Genomic DNA, 17056 nt, shown 5'->3' with positions numbered 1-17056 from the left:
ATCTTCTACGGATACTTGTGTATCCAAATATAAAATTAAAATAACAATAAAACCTTCTAACTCGAAGAAGCCGTTATTGCCCAAATTAATTACAGAAGTTAATATAGATAAGACTAAATGGCAAAATTATTCATTAGCTGACCCGGACTTTAATAAGCCTGGCAGAGTTGATGTAATCATTGGAGCCGATCTATATACACAAATTTTAAAGAAGGGTATAGCAAAAATTAATGGTCTGTTAGGCCAGAATACAAATTTCGGTTGGATCATTTCTGGATGCACTAAGTCAAAGGGTACTCATTCGATAGTGGCAACTACTATCGAAGTGCAAGACTTATAACGTTTTTGGGACCTAGAAAATGAAGATAAAAATGATGTACAGACCGAAGTTTGTGAAAACAATTTTATGAAAACAACCTCTATTTCAAATGGTAGGTATATTGTTCGAATTCCATTTAAGGACGATACATCCTTAGGGGAATCAAAGCCGCAAGCAATGGGTCGATTGATAAACATGGAGAAGAAGTTTCCGCGAAATGAAAAACTTTGAGAAGCCTATAAATTGAGGGAATGAAAATACTACCTACCCCAGCAAGCTGTACTTAGAGATTCCAGTCTAACTACAAAGTTAAGAGTAGTATTTATGCCTCGGCAAAAACGATTGGGCCTAGAGTCCTGAAAGAAATCTTTGATATAATGTTGAATTGGCGTAAATGGGAATACGTCATATCAGGGGACATAGAAAAAATGTACAGACAAATATTCATTGATGAAAAATATCAAGAATACCAATATATATTATGGAGAGACTCTCCTGAAGACAAAATAAAATCGTACAAATTAAAAACAGTAACCTATGGGACTGCCTCAGCTCCATATTTAGCTACTAGAGTTCTAGTAGATATAGCAGATAATTGTAAGAATTATGAAATTGGAAGAATAATTAGAAATGATTTCTACATGGATGATCTCACGACAGAAGCAAATTCAGTGGAAAGTGCCATAAACATTATAGAGCAAATTTCTAGCGAATTAAAAAAAGGTAATATGAATTTACGGAAGTGGATTTCGAATAATAAAGAAATAATAAAGTAGTGGAAGATACTGGCGACAACAAGGTAATAAGTATCAAAGAAAATGAGTTCGTGAAAACATTGGGGCTTCAATGGGAACCACAAAAGGATGAGTTTAAGTTCAACGTTAATTTAGGAAATGCTAAAAAAGAAAATAAACGAACAGTACTTTCCACCATATCGAAAATTTATGATCCGTTAGGATGGTTAGCTCCAGTAACCATCACAGGAAAGCTGTTTGTGCAGAAACTTTGGCTGGCTGAAAATAGCTGGAATCAAGAGTTATCAAAAGACAATGCCCAGGAGTGGGCGGGATATAAAGAAAAACTTTTACTGTTGAAAAAAATCAGAATACCTAGATGGATCCAAAGTAAATTAAATTCGATGATTGAGCTGCATGGGTTTGCAGACGCGTCTGAAAAAGCATATGCGGCAGTAGTATATGCTAAAGTAGGAAGATTGGTTACAATAGTAGCTAGTAAAAGCAGGGTAAATCCAATCAAAAATAAGAAAGCAATTCCGAAACTAAAACTGTGCGCAGCTCATCTGTTGAGTAAACTAATACAAAAGGTCAAAGAATTGATTGATAATGCAGCCAAGATAAGTTAACAACAGCAATATTTCCTCATATTTTTCTCCGAAAATATTGCAACATTGTTGAGCACAAAAGTTGCAACACAATAAGACCCAGCCTAAAGTTCAATAACATAAAGTTCAATAACATAAACACGAGCATCCGGTCAGACCCAAATTCTGCAGACCCCGCAGATTCTGCAACTAAGCAATTTTGTCAACGCTACCAACGCCGCTACCAGCGAACAACTTTGTCAACGCTACCAACGCCGCTGCCAGCGCCGCCGCCACCACAGCTATAAATTAGGGATCGATAAGTAAAGTAGAGTAGTTCCGATCTGAATCTCGAATAAACAAGACATCCGAATTGTAAAATTTGAAGTTTTAATTATTTGGAAATTAACTGGCCGTGCGGAAAATTATGAAGTGCAACTCCGCTGGCCCAACACAGGTCATACTCAGAGGAACTCCTTCATAATAAAATTGAAGCTGAGGACGACAACCGGTCGGCAAAATAATTGCTGATCCATCGGTGGACTACAAGTACTGTCAGGCAAGCCCGCAGGACATTCTCTATTCGTGTGCGTCGCAGGATCCTCAGTAGGCAACAAACAGGAAGAAATCCGGACCATCAGGAGAAGTAGCCACATCAAAATTAAGTTAAATGAGAATAGTGATTAAGAAACCAAATTAAATCAAAATTAAATTCTTTTAAAAATCAATTAAAAAGCTATTAAATTACGTAAAATTTAAATTTAAATACAAATCTAAAAATTAAATTCAAAATTAAAATTAGAAATAAATAATATTGCACCAAAATTAAAATTAAAAAAATAATTTAAAGTTTGAACTACAAATTAAGAATTAAATTGTTTTGAAAATTTCCTCCCACTATTTTACCTTTATAATCCATTTAATTTACATTAATATTATTTTATTCATGAATATTACTTTAATTTGTAAGACACACCCATAAAAATTCACCTTCCTTAAAAAACTAATGGCCAATCAGCGAAATCTCATAAGACCCCCCATTATCAATATTGAACAGCAACAGCCAGCAGGACCAAATAATCCAGAAGAACCAAACGTAGTTTTAGAACAACATATAAATCCAAACCAAAACGATTTAGTTCAACAGCTTCAGAGACTAGAAATTCAACAACAACAACACAGGAATAACATGGCAGCAGAAGAATTACAGGCAGCCGTTAGGCAAATTCTTGCAGAGCAATTACCAGTTTTTTTTAAAACAAGCACAAAACCCAGGGTTTGATTTCGCATATGCCCCAAATCAGGAAATTTCCCCAGAAAATAGAGGTAATCTCGAAGGTCTAGACAGGGTACCCGACATAGTAAAAAGTCTACGAGAATTTTCGGGAAATCCAGCGGAATTCAGTTCATGGAAAAAGGGAGTCGATAGAGTGCTAAAAACTTATGAAAACAAAATAACGGGAAATGCGGACACTGCATTGGAATCCTACAACATTCCATTAAATTGGAATGCTATCTCGAAATGTCTAACACTTCATTACGCAGATAAACGGGATTAAGGAACCCTTGAGTACCAAATGACGACAATTAGCCAGGGCACTAATCAGACTGTAGAAGAATTCCATCAGGCGGTCTACAAACATCTATCCCTGATACTTAATAAAATTGGATGTATGGAATTAGGACCTGAAGCAGAACAACTAATGACCAAAATGTATAGAGACAAAGCCTTAGATACTTTTGTACGCGGACTTCGTGGCGACTTATCTCGCTTACTTGGTATGAAAGAACCTACTGACCTCCCTTCGGCTTTGCACCTATGCTTAAAGCTTGAGAATCAGGCATTCCGAGCTAACCACGCAACTAACAGAAGGCAACAATTGTCTTTTAAGGACGTACCCTCACGGTTCGTGCCACAAATACAACCAGCCGTACCAACATGGCCACAATGGTCAATCCTTACAGGGAACGCCCAGTTCCAGACTCTCCTTCCACAACCCAATTTAAATAGACAACACTATACTCCACACCAACAACCATTCAATGGCAACCTGGCTCCATTTGTAACGACCCGGCCTTCAGGAAGCCAACCACCTCCTCGCCCTTTGGCCGCAAAGCCACAACCACGACCTGAACCAATGGACATAGACAGGACTTTACAAACTAAACAGATTAATTACATGAATAAACCAGGACGATTTGACGCCGGCAAAAGACCACCAATGCCAATTAACGAGACAGCAAAAAAATCCAGAAACTTTAATATTCAGTCAGCAACAGGTACTTCAAAGGAAGTAAAAGAAGAAGAATCACCATCACTCGAACAGTACGACCAAACCCTAAAAACCCTCGAAGAAAACTCGACCGAATATCATGACACTCTTTCCGAATATTGTGACACAATAGAGCAAGCATACCAGGGGTACCCATATGACTACACATATCTTAATTTTTTAGAATAACCAACTCCTCATTACCATATTTCGAATGCATATTGAGGAGTGGAGAAATACTAAAAATTGTTATTGATACCGGCTCAAATAAAAATTATATACTACCTAAATTCATTAAAAATCCAGAAAAAAACATATTCCCATTCGATGCCATATCAGTTGGCGGAAAATGCAAAGTCACACACCATAAATTAGCAAACCTATTCAATGACACCGATACGAAAATTAAGTTCTTTTTGTTACCAACATTAAATACATTTGATGCCATATTGGGAAATGACAGTTTAAAAGAGTTAGGAGCAATAATAGACACCAAAAACAAAACCATGTCATTAAAATCCGGCAGAGTCATAACTATAAAAGAAGAAAAAGTAGAAACAGTCAACCTAATTATTCCTCGGACAGAACATCTTGAAAAGACACAAAAAATAGAACTTAACCAACTTCTTCGAAAATACCCGAAACTCTTTGCCGAACCCGACGAAAAACTGACCTACACCACAAATGTAAAAGCCGAAATTCGTACAAATACTGACACTCCAGTTTATTCAAAATTTTACCAATATCCCATGGCACTTAAAGGCGAAATAGACCGGCAAGTACAATAACTTTTAGAAAACAATATAATAAGACCCTCAAGATCACCTTACAACTCACCAGTCTGGATAGTCCCAAAAAATTAGATAGTACCAACATACAAAAATACAGAATGGTAATAGATTACAGGAAATTAAATAGTGTAACAATACCAGACAGAGTTTTGGCACAACTAGGAAATAATAAAATGTTTTCTGTGCTAGACCTCAAGAGCGGGTTCCATCAAATTCCTTTAAAAGAGTGTGATATGGAAAAAACTTCCTTTTCCGTGAACAACGGAAAATATGAGTTCACAAGACTTCCATTTGGGTTAAAAAACGCACCATCCACATTCCAAAGAGCATTAGACGACATTCTTAGGGAACACATAGGTAAAATCTGTTATATTTATATCGACGATATAATTGTATTTAGCCCGGACGCCGAAACCCATTCCAAAAACTTAGGGAAAATATTTGAGACCTTAAATAATGCCAACATTAAATGGCAACTAGACAAGTGCGAGTTCTATAAAAATAAAGTTGAATTCTTAGGTTTCGTAATATCAGATAAAGGAATAGAGACAAACCCCAGAAAGGTAGAAGCGATCGCCAACTACCCTTGTCCCAAAACTGTCAAAGAATTAAGATCCTTCCTTGGACTGTCGGGATATTATAGGAGATTTATTATGGGTTACGCTACGCTAGCAAAACCCCTCACTGCTTTACTTAGAAGCGAGGACGGGCGTATTTCAAAAAAAACTTCATCAAAGAAAACCATCCACCTCAACGACGAAGCTGTGCAAGCTTTTAATAAACTAAAAAGCACCCTAATGTCAAAGGACGTAATACTACAATACCCAAACTTTAATGAGGAATTCGTACTAACTACAGACGCTTCCGACCACGCAATAGGAGCAGTACTTTCACAAAAAAACAGACCAATATCTTTCATATTTTGTACGCCGACTTCGTGGCGACTTATCTCGCTTACTTGGTATGAAAGAACCTACTGACCTCCCTTCGGCTTTGCACCTATGCTTAAAGCTTGAGAATCAGGCATTCCGAGCTAACCACGCAACTAACAGAAGGCAACAATTGTCTTTTAAGGACGTACCCTCACGGTTCGTGCCACAAATACAACCAGCCGTACCAACATGGCCACAATGGTCAATCCTTACAGGGAACGCCCAGTTCCAGACTCTCCTTCCACAACCCAATTTAAATAGACAACACTATACTCCACACCAACAACCATTCAATGGCAACCTGGCCCCATTTGTAACGACCCGGCCTTCAGGAAGCCAACCACCTCCCCGCCCTTTGGCCGCAAAGCCACAACCACGACCTGAACCAATGGACATAGACAGGACTTTACAAACTAAACAGATTAATTACATGAATAAACCAGGACGATTTGACGCCGGCAAAAGACCACCAATGCCAATTAACGAGACAGCAAAAAAATCCAGAAACTTTAATATTCAGTCAGCAACAGGTACTTCAACGGAAGTAAAAGAAGAAGAATCACCATCACTCGAACAGTACGACCAAACCCTAAAAACCCTGACTATAAATTCACAATTCCATTCCCCACATTTCATCGTCACATTATCACTCAACCGGACCTTCAAAAAAATACTCTTATAAAATTACTAAAAAAATATCTAAATCCATCAGTAATAAATGGAATATTTACAACAGAGGAAATAATGGGAGAAATACAGAAAATTTATCCGGAACATTTTAGATCTTTTAAAATCAGGTTTATACAGAATAAAGTAGAAGACGTAACACGCGAGTGTGACCAAGAAGAAATCATATTAGAAACCCATAACAGAGCCCACAGAAACGCAGACGAAAATACGAGGTGTGTTCAAAAAGTAAGGTGACTTTGTATTCTCAAGAAAAACTATTAATTTATTTATCAATATTTATGTTGTCCCCTTCAAAGTAATCCCCCTCAGATACAATACACTTATGCCAACGGTTTTTCCAATCCTCAAAGCACTTCCCATAAGCACTTTTCGGTATAGCCTTGAGCTCTTGCAGCGATGCAGTCTTTATCTCTTCAATCGTTGCAAATCTCCGTCCTTTCATAGGTCTCTTCAGTTTTGGGAACAAGAAAAAGTCACATGGGGCCAAATCCGGTGAATATGGTGGCTGAGGCATTATTGTGGTGTTGTTTTTGGCCAAAAAATCTCTCACAAGCAAAGATGAGTGAGCAGGGGCATTATCGTGATGCAAAAGCCATGAATTGTTTTTCCACAATTCTGGACGTTTCTTTCGTATTGCTTCTCGCAAACGGCGCATAACTTCCAGATAATACTGTTTATTGACCGTACGACCATATGGTAAGAACTCCTGATGCACCACGCCATGGTAATCGAAGAAAACAGTGATCAAAACTTTGACATTTGATCGAACTTGGCGTGCTTTTTTCGGTCTTGGCTCGCCTGGGCTCTTCCATTGGGACGATTGGGCTTTGGTTTCGATATCATAACCATATACCCATGATTCGTCACCAGTTATGACCCTTTTGAGTAAATCTGGGTCGTCGTTGACGTCATTCAACAGCTCTTGAGCGATGCTCATGCGACGGTTCTTTTGGTCAAAATTCAGCAATTTCGGAACAAACTTCGCTGACACACGACTCATACCCAAAACGTTTGAAAAAATTTCATGGCACGAGCCAAGCGATATACCGACATCTTCAGCAACTTCTCTGATAGTGATTCGACGATTTTCCAAAACAATTTTCGTCACTGTTTGAACGTTTTCATCAGTTGTTGACGTGCTTGGGCGTCCAGAGCGAGGCTGGTCATTGGCATCTTCCCGGCCATCTTGGAAGAGTTTGTACCACTTGTACACATTTTTTTTACTCAGAACAGTTTCACCGTATGCCACTGTCAACATTTCAAGTGTTTCAGAGCACTTAATTTTATTTTTTACACAAAATTTGATGCAAATCCTTTGATCCATATTTTTCGATAGCAAAAAATCGCCGAGCTCGCAAAATAACTTGTAACTTTACGCCTCTCACAACCAAACAAAAGAGGATGTTCCATTGAAACTTGGTACAGATGTTAGGGAAGAAAGTACCAATATAACAAAACAAAAAAATCGATAATCGAAAATATGTTGCCCGCGAAATTTGAAAAGTCAAAAGAAGGAAAATACGACAGACACCCACCTAACCCTGAAATTAAAGAAACTCCAATTCCTGAATACCCAGGACATATAATTCATATTGACATTTTTTCCACAGAAAAAAAACTAGTTTTGACCGCAATAGACAAATTTTCTAAATTAGCACAGGCAAAAATTATCAAATCAAAATCAACGGAAGACATCAAAAAACAGCTACACGATATTATATTTTACTACGGTGTACCGAAATACGTTGTAATGGATAACGAAAAATCCTTTAACTCAGCAACCATTAATTTTATGTTGAAAGATCAATTAAATATTACCATTTTTAGAGCCCCACCTTATAAAAGTTCAGTTAACGGTCAGATCGAAAGGTTTCACTCTACTCTTTCTGAAATAATGCGATGCATCAAGACAAAACAAATCTACAATACTTTTGAAGAACTATTAAATAGATATAATTACACAATCCACTCCGTTACAAAAAAGAGACCGTTAGAAAAATTTTTTGGCAGAAACATTACTACTGATCCAGAACAATACGAAAAAAGCAGACGCGATAATATAGAAAACCTCAAACAAAAGCAAAAAATTGACCTCGAAAACCACAAAAAAAAGAAAAGACATAAAAACTTATTTGGCAGGGCAAGAAATATTTGTTAAACAAAATACAAGACTAGGCTCAAAGTTATCTCCACGCTTTAAAAAAGAAATTGTCCGAGAAAATAGAAATACAACCGTAGTTACTGAAGCAGGAAGGGTTGTTCACAAAAGTAATATTAAAGGAGATTAAGTCCGACACTACATTAGAAAACTTTGTCTACCTTTGTCCGAAATAAAAACCTATTACCCATAACTTTAAAGATGATGTCCGCTTGGGGTTATCAGTCCGTTCGTGAGGGATCGGCCCATAACCCTAAAATACCGATGTTTAATAGAAAATTTTTATTACAGGATGTTGTTCCTAACAATATTGTTACCTCTGGTAACCGCGGCCACCGACATTACAAACTATACGGACGCTCACACCATAACAATCTACAAGGGAATAGGGAAACTACAAATATCATCAGTAAAACTTATTCATTTAATTAATCTTAACCAACTCGAAAATGAATTACTTCAAATAAGAGAACACACACAAACCAGATTAAGAAATAGCTATCACTACCATACTCTAACACACGAAATAACACAATCACTCACAGCACTTAGTACACTCACAATAGAACCAAAAAAACGCCAAACCAGATCCTTAAATATGATCGGCTCGGCCTGGAAATACATCGCAGGTAGCCCAGATCACGAAGATTTAGTAATGATAGAAGAAAGTTTAAACAACCTAGCATTAAATAACAATGAACAAATAATTATTAATAACCAACTTCAGGAAAAAATTAATAACTTAACAACAATTTCGAACATGTCAGCGAACACCATTCAATATGACCATCGTTTTAGCAATGAAATTGCATCAAACTTACAAAATCAAGTTAGACTAATAAAAGAAGAAATAGGAAACATTAAATTCGCAATACAATGGGCCAAAATTAACGAATTAAATACCCTATTACTAAATGAATTTGAGTTAATCGAAATAAACAAGATATTCCAAAGAAATAATATCTCCTCTTTTTCCGTTGAAGAAATGCTAGAATTTGTTGATGTGTCTGTCTTACAAAATAAAACGACTATTATTTACATGATCAAAATTCCCGAGCTTGAACCATGCAACTACGAAAATCTTGTAATCAAACCTGTTATTAAGAATCAATCAGTAATACATTTAGATATTAACGAAATTTTTGTATCAAACAATAAAATATTAGGCTTACCCAAAAATTGTAAAACATCCAACCTCATCAAAATTTGTAAACAAGAAAACACAATTGACCTAAGAGAATCGAAATGTATTTCTAAATTAGTTCAGGGAAAGGAATCGCTGTGTGACTATAGTAACTCGGACCACATAGAGCCAATAGAAGAACTAGACGATGGCGTGATACTTCTCAACGACTTTGACGGCAATGTAATAGCAGACAATACTACTCGCAACTTAAAAGGCACCTTCATAATTCACCTTCATTTTTTCAACGATACTATAAATATAAACGGAAAAAGCTACGCAAATAAGGAAAAAACAATAACAAAACCCGAAATACCTCGAATCCAGATAACACCAATAGAAGCCGAGCGTCTACAGATACTGTCCTTACAAGCCTTAAATGCCCTACACGTCAAAAACAAGAGACACCTACAAATATTAGAGAACGATACGACCCTAAACCGAATCACAATTATCACTTTAGCATGTGCCATTGTTCTTGTTTTAATCACATTTAGAACATGTTTCCAAAGAAAAGGAAAAGTAATTTTACAGGTTCAGGAAACACTTCCAAAAGTTCTAAATAACAAGACCAACACCATATCAACACCTAAAACAATAATACCAGAATTCAATAATATTCCATATTTTTAACTCCTCTTGAGGACAAGAAGGATTTTGAGGAGGGAGAGTTAACAACAGCAATATTTCCTCATATTTTTCTCCGAAAACATTGCAACATTGTTGAGCACAAAAGTTGCAACACAATAAGACCCAGCCTAAAGTTCAATAACATAAAGTTCAATAACATAAACACGAGCATCCGGTCAGACCCAAATTCTGCAGACCCCGCAGATTCTGCAACTAAGCAATTTTGTCAACGCTACCAACGCCGCTACCAGCGAACAACTTTGTCAACGCTACCAACGCCGCTGCCAGCGGCGCCGCCACCCACAGCTATAAATTAGGGATCGATAAGTAAAGTAGAGTAGTTCCGATCTGAATCTCGAATAAATAAGACATCCGAATTGTAAAATTTGAAGTTTTAATTATTTGGAAATTGACTGATATACGCGTGGAGTGATTCTACTATAACGTTGGCTTGGATTAAAAGTGGTCAAAGCAAAGTCAAATTTATTAAACATAGGACAGATTATATTCGTAGATATACAGAAGTAGAGTGGAATCACGTTAAATCAGAAGATAATCCAGCGGACGCAGCGTCAAGGGGAATTTCGCCAAGTGAACTGATCAATTTTGATCTTTGGTGGAATGGGCCAAATTGGTTAAAAGAATTAAAAGAAAATTGGCCGTCTCAGTCAAAAGCTGAGGAAGAAACAGGTGTCCATACCGTGCTGACAGCTGATAGGGATATTATTCATAATCTCTTAGAAAAATATTCCTGCATACAAAAATTAAAAAGAGTTATATGCTACATAGTTCGATTTATAAATATGAAAACAAAGAAAATATCTTATCCGGGTTATTTATCGGTAAAGGAAATTAGATATGCAGAACATATAACTAATTAACTTCAAAAATTCTAAGTTTACATCCACTTATTGATCAGGATAAAATTATCAGAGTAGACGGTAGATTACAAAATTACAATGCTAGATTCGATATAAAACATCCAATTATTCTCGTCAAAGGGCATATTTCTTCATTAATTATAGAGGATGCTCATAACCAAACTTTACATGGTGGAATAAATTTGATGAGAACATACATTCAAGAAAATATTGGATATTTGGATTGAGAAATTCATTAAAGAAAAAATTAAATGAGTGTACGAAATGTGCAAGATATCGACAGGTCACGGCACAACAAGTAATGGGAAGTCTACCCAAATATAGGGTAACAATGTCGTACCCATTTCTAAATACATGTATTGATTACGCAGGACCCTATTATATAAGATGTTCTAAGAATAGAGGACAGAAAACATACAAAGGGTATATAGCTGTCTTTGTGTGTATGGTAACAAAGGAAATACATTTAGAAGTAGTAAGCGATTTAACTTCTGACGCGTTTCTAGCTGCGCTCAGAAGGTTTATAGCAAGAAGAGGGAAGTGTGCAGCTATTTATTCCGATAATGGAACAAATTTTATAGGCGCAGCAAGAAAATTAGACGAAGAGTTGGCAAAAGCAATTAAAGAACATTCAGCGGTGGCAAATCAACTCGGAAAAGAAGGGATTGAGTGGCATTTTATCCCCCCGGCAGGACCTCACTTTGGAGGTATCTGGGAGGCCGGCGTAAAATCTATGAAATATCACCTAAAACGGGTGATTGGTGACGGAAACTTGACATTCGAAGAGATGTCAACACTTTTATGCCAAATAGAAGGAGTGTTGAATTCACGACCTCTATATTTATCAGATAATGATATAGAGGAAAATTAAGTACTTACACCTGGACACTTTTTGATAGGACGACCACCGTTGGATGTGATTGAGCCTATAAATGAAAATGAAAAAATAGGGAACTTGGATAGGTGGAAATTAATCCAAAAAATTAAAAGAGATTTTTGGATAAAATGGAAAGATGACTACTTGCATACCCTACAACAGAGGTATAAATGGAAAAGGAATAGCCCCAATATAGAAAAGGGACAGGTAGTTCTAATAAAGGATGCAAATTTTCATCCATCAAGATGGCCGTTAGGAAAAGTCCAAGAACTGCATAAGGGTAAAGACGAGAAAGTTCGGGTAGTAAAAGTCAAGATGCAGGACGCATGCATTTCCAGACCGATTACCAAGGTTTGCCCTCTTGTAGGAATCAAGGCTGTCGAAGATAATGAAGAAGAATCTCAACCCAAAAGGATAACTAGGGGTGGATCTAGGATATCCAAGCCGGGATTAATAATGAGTATGCTAATGTTAATGATGTTTTGTCAACTGTCAAATGCATCACTCACCGTTGAAAATACGCCCAAGTATAAAATTGAAAAAAAAACAAGAGGAAACGCTATAGTCGAGTGCCGCGACTATAAGATGCCCGTTACAGTTTTACAAAATTTTTATATATTATTTTGCTAGTGGAAATTCACAAGGCGCCACCTATTGTCAGAGGAAGTATGTTGAGTATGCTTATAGTGACGTCACTGCCCATGTGAGGCCTTATAACCTTAATTTCTTTATAAATAGCGAAATAATGTTCCGATTTGAAAAATCTTTGGTAAATCGATAGATATTAACAGAAATAAGTTATACAAGGTCAAACGAAGGCATTCATAAAAATATTATAGACGCCACAGTTTTCCGCAGTTTGTGGGCGTTAGAGTAGGCGTGGCCGAATGCAACTTTGTGGCAAGTTGCAGAGGCATCTCCTAAATACGTGTTTATAAGCAAAATTTTGTAGCTCTTAAAGTTTTAAAGATTTTTGCATTTTTGGTTTTTCAAGTTTTGTGGGCGTTAGAATGGGCGTGGCTTGATCGGAAAAAACCAATTTAAATTTGGAGGATCATAATAACCTACATGCTTAATACGAACTTTCTATCTTTAATAGTTACCGAGATATCAGCTTTACTAGAAAATCCGAAAACCGTCTTTTGAGCCTTGTGCGTGTATGGGTGGGTGTGGCCGGATAGTAGTACTACTATAAGATGCGCTGGCATGTAAAGATTATACTTTCTGAATTTCAACTTTCTAGCTCCAATAGTTCCTGGGATTTCAGCAATTTTAGTTTTTTGCGATTTGTGGGCGTTTTAGGGGGCGTGGCAGGATGCTGAAATAAACTTGCGCTGTCCCGGGACCTCAAGAATCTTCATGGTTAATCTCAACGTTGTATCTGTTATAGCTCCTGAGATCTCAGCGTTCATACGGACGGACGGACGGACGGACGGACGGACAGACGGACATGGCTCAATCGACTTTGCTATGGATCCTGATCAAGAATATATATACTTTATAAGGTCGCAAACGCTTCCTTATATCTGTTACATACTTTTCAACGAATCTAGTATACCCTTTTACTCTACGAGTAACGGGTATAAAAACGTCAGCCATATATTTTGGATCTTGGAATTTGGTTGTTTTCTATAATATGGATGCTTATTTTGAAATGATAAGCAAAGGAAGCGTTTTAGTGAACAAGATGAGACGGGTGTGTGAAAAACTTCATAGTTTCGATGATCAGTGTAACCTTGTTCTAGACAATACTTTAAAACAACTAATTGAATTAGAAGAAAATAATAAATTATTCATGGCCCATATTAAGCGAAGAACAAAACGTGCTCCATTTGAGTTCATGGGGTCCTTATATCACATACTGTTTGGAATTATGGATGAGGATGATAGGGTACAAATGAAGCAAAATATGAAAAACTTGTTAGATAACCAACACAGCCTAAACGATCTAGGCAAAAAGCAATTTTCTATCGTGGATTCGACGGCTAATATCCTTAAAAAGACAAATGAGGAAGTTAATAATAATTTTCAATATATGAATGAGCATATAGAGAATATGACGGCTGCACTGCAAGAAAGTTTTTACGTTTATAAGGAGTCTATAAATTTCTTTATGGTCACAAAGCAGTTGACTAGACTAGAAGATTGTGAAAAGACACAAGCAGGTATAATTAGTTTGTTAATTGATATAAATCATGGACGGCTGAACACGAATATTCTCAAGCCGAGCCAACTGAAAAGCGAGATATCAAAAATCAAGGAAAGTCTATCTGAGACACTAGTATTACCAGGTAAAAGAACTGAAACAGAGTTAAAAGAGGTATATAAGCTTTTAACAGCTAGGGGCTTGTTTGTAGACAAAAAATTGATAATAAATGCTAGGGTACCATTATTTAGCAGACACCCATCGAAATTATATAAAGTAATACCAGTGCCAGTTTGGTCAGAGGAGAGTTTAAATTCAGAGTATTTAGTGTACAATTTGAGGTTGATTCATACCATTTAATGACGGAAACCACTCTGAACAAGTGTCAAAAGTGGCAGGCTCAAAGAAGAGTTTGTGAAGGAAATTGGCCATGGAGTAATGTCAATGATTTGGCATGTGAATTGAGACCGCTAAAACCAGGTAGACCAGCTAATTGCGTATAATTTAACTAAGTTAACCGGGCGACGGCAGTGACCGATCGTCCGAAAGTTCGCTCCGGCCAAATTGCTGACACAGCGTCTGGCCGGAATCCCGTGCATAGCCGGCAAGCACTACCCATTGGAGCGGCCGCTATGTCGCACCCGCCCAAACTGTAGCTCCTCAAATTAACGTTTATACACCCATAGATATTAACAACATCGTCGTTTGTAATGAACCACTAGACGGCACTAGGCTTGTTTTAAAGAAGATAACAGTCTATCCGATCCAGCTACCACCATCTAAAGACCAAAGTCCACGCCAAAACAGGAATTAACGATGACTTGGAACCATTGGGTCAGCAGCATTAGCATTAGCACAAGAAGCTGAATCAAGTAACGAAAGAAGCGTTTTTGCGCCACTTTCGCCCGACACAATGAGGAGAAAGCATACAGGCCGAACAACCAGCGACAAGAAGGTTGAAAAAATTCCCAGACCCATTCTGAAATTCAGGAGCAATTAAGAAAACTCCTCACTTGTTAGGACTCAAAAGGAGCCAACAACCAGAATGGTTCCTTTAGACGAAGACCACACATAAGCACAGGAACTCATCAGGGTTAACCAGCACCAGAGACAATAGAGATCGACCCATCCTTCAGGATGATATTTAGACAGCCCACAACATGGCAAAAAGGGCAGTCAGCAAGGCAACAAAAATGAACCTCATGCCAGAAGAAAAATTTGACGACGAAGATTACGACGCCGTTGCGCAGACTTGTGCTACTGAAGTAGAAGACGATCTTGAGGAAGAAGACTCATGTAATTTTTAGAATAAAATCCCTGCTCCCCTACATTACACACAGACTGGAAGAAATTGTGGCAACGGAGAAACCCTTTACTGTAAAGTCAATCCATGGCTTTACCAAAATGAATAAAAAATGTTTAGTTTCGGTGTTTAACATAAAAACACCCTTTTTTATCTTAAATAACCTTAACACTTCGATGATATTATCGGCCTCGACTTGCTTGAATAGGTCAGAAAATGTCAACTTTATTAAAATTTATGATGAAGATGTTCCCGTGGCAGTTAAAGCCACCTTCGATAAAATGATTGTCAAAAATTATAAAGATCCAGACAAAGCACTTCCATTCAATATTAATACTCTAGCCACAATAAAAACTGATGGCGAACCGGTGTACTCCAAGGCGTACCCATACCAAATGGGTGTAACCAAATTCGTCAATGCAGAGGTAAATCGTGATAAGGCCATCCAGGTCCCCATATAACAACCCTACCTGGGTTGTGGGTATGAAAGGTATAGACCAAAATGGGGTTAAGAAGAAGCGATTAGTTATCGACTACAGGAAATTAAATCAAAAAACATTAGATGATAGATATCCTATCCCAAAAATTTCGAGAATACCGTCGAATATGGGCAAGTCACGGTATTTCACTGCTCTCGACCTCAAGTCAGGCAGAAGAGGACAGGGAAAAAACGCTTTTTCTATAAATAATGGCCAATACGAATTTTGTAGAATGCTATTTTGGACTTAAAAACGCCCCAAGCATCTTCCAAAGGGCTATCGATGACGTCCTAAGACAGGGAAACCAAGCACCTAGAGGAAGGTATGACAGTATCCCGAGAGAAATCGAAGTTCTTCAAAAAGAGCGTCGAGTACTTGGGCTTCATAGTGTCACAAGGGGGACTGCAAACTTCACCTGAAAAGGTAAAGTCTATTAAAGAATTTCCCCCACCAAAAACACTTTTGACCTTAGATCTTTTCTAGGGCTAGCAAGCTACTAAAGGTGATTCATAAAAAATTTCGCGACTATCGCAAGACCTCTAACAAGCATCCTAAAGGGAGAAAATATAGGCTTCGGACTAGGTGCAGTACTATCTCAAGATGGCCGCCCAATCACAATGATATCACGCGCCCTACGTGACAACGAAAAATTACGCAACCAATAAGCGAGAGCTCCTTGTCACTTAAAAACTTTACCGATCATCAACCACTTACCTTTGCCGTCTCAGAAAAAAATTTAAAAACCAGACAAAGAAAAATTCGTGGCACACTCATTATCTCGCCAAAAAATTAAAACCTTAGAAGACGTACAAGAATCGGACGTAGCGACCATTCATAGCGAAGAGTCCCTGACATACACCATCGAGACCACCGACAACCCAGTAAACTGCTTCCGAAACCAAATAATAATCGAAGACGGTACATTCATCTTGTTTAAGAGCAAGGTGAGGCACATAAACAGAACCCCGACCGGGAAAATCTGATTAAAGCGGAGGTAGTAAACGCAATACACACGCAATAGCACCGACTAGTAAAGCCCTTCCCTAGCACTTCTTTCAAACAGACGAAAAACA

The sequence above is a fragment of the Drosophila eugracilis genome, unplaced genomic scaffold (assembly GCF_018153835.1).
Source record: "Drosophila eugracilis isolate 14026-0451.02 unplaced genomic scaffold, ASM1815383v1 contig_1966, whole genome shotgun sequence".
NCBI classification, from domain to species: domain Eukaryota; kingdom Metazoa; phylum Arthropoda; class Insecta; order Diptera; family Drosophilidae; genus Drosophila; species Drosophila eugracilis.
Note: the sequence above shows the minus strand (reverse complement) of the source record.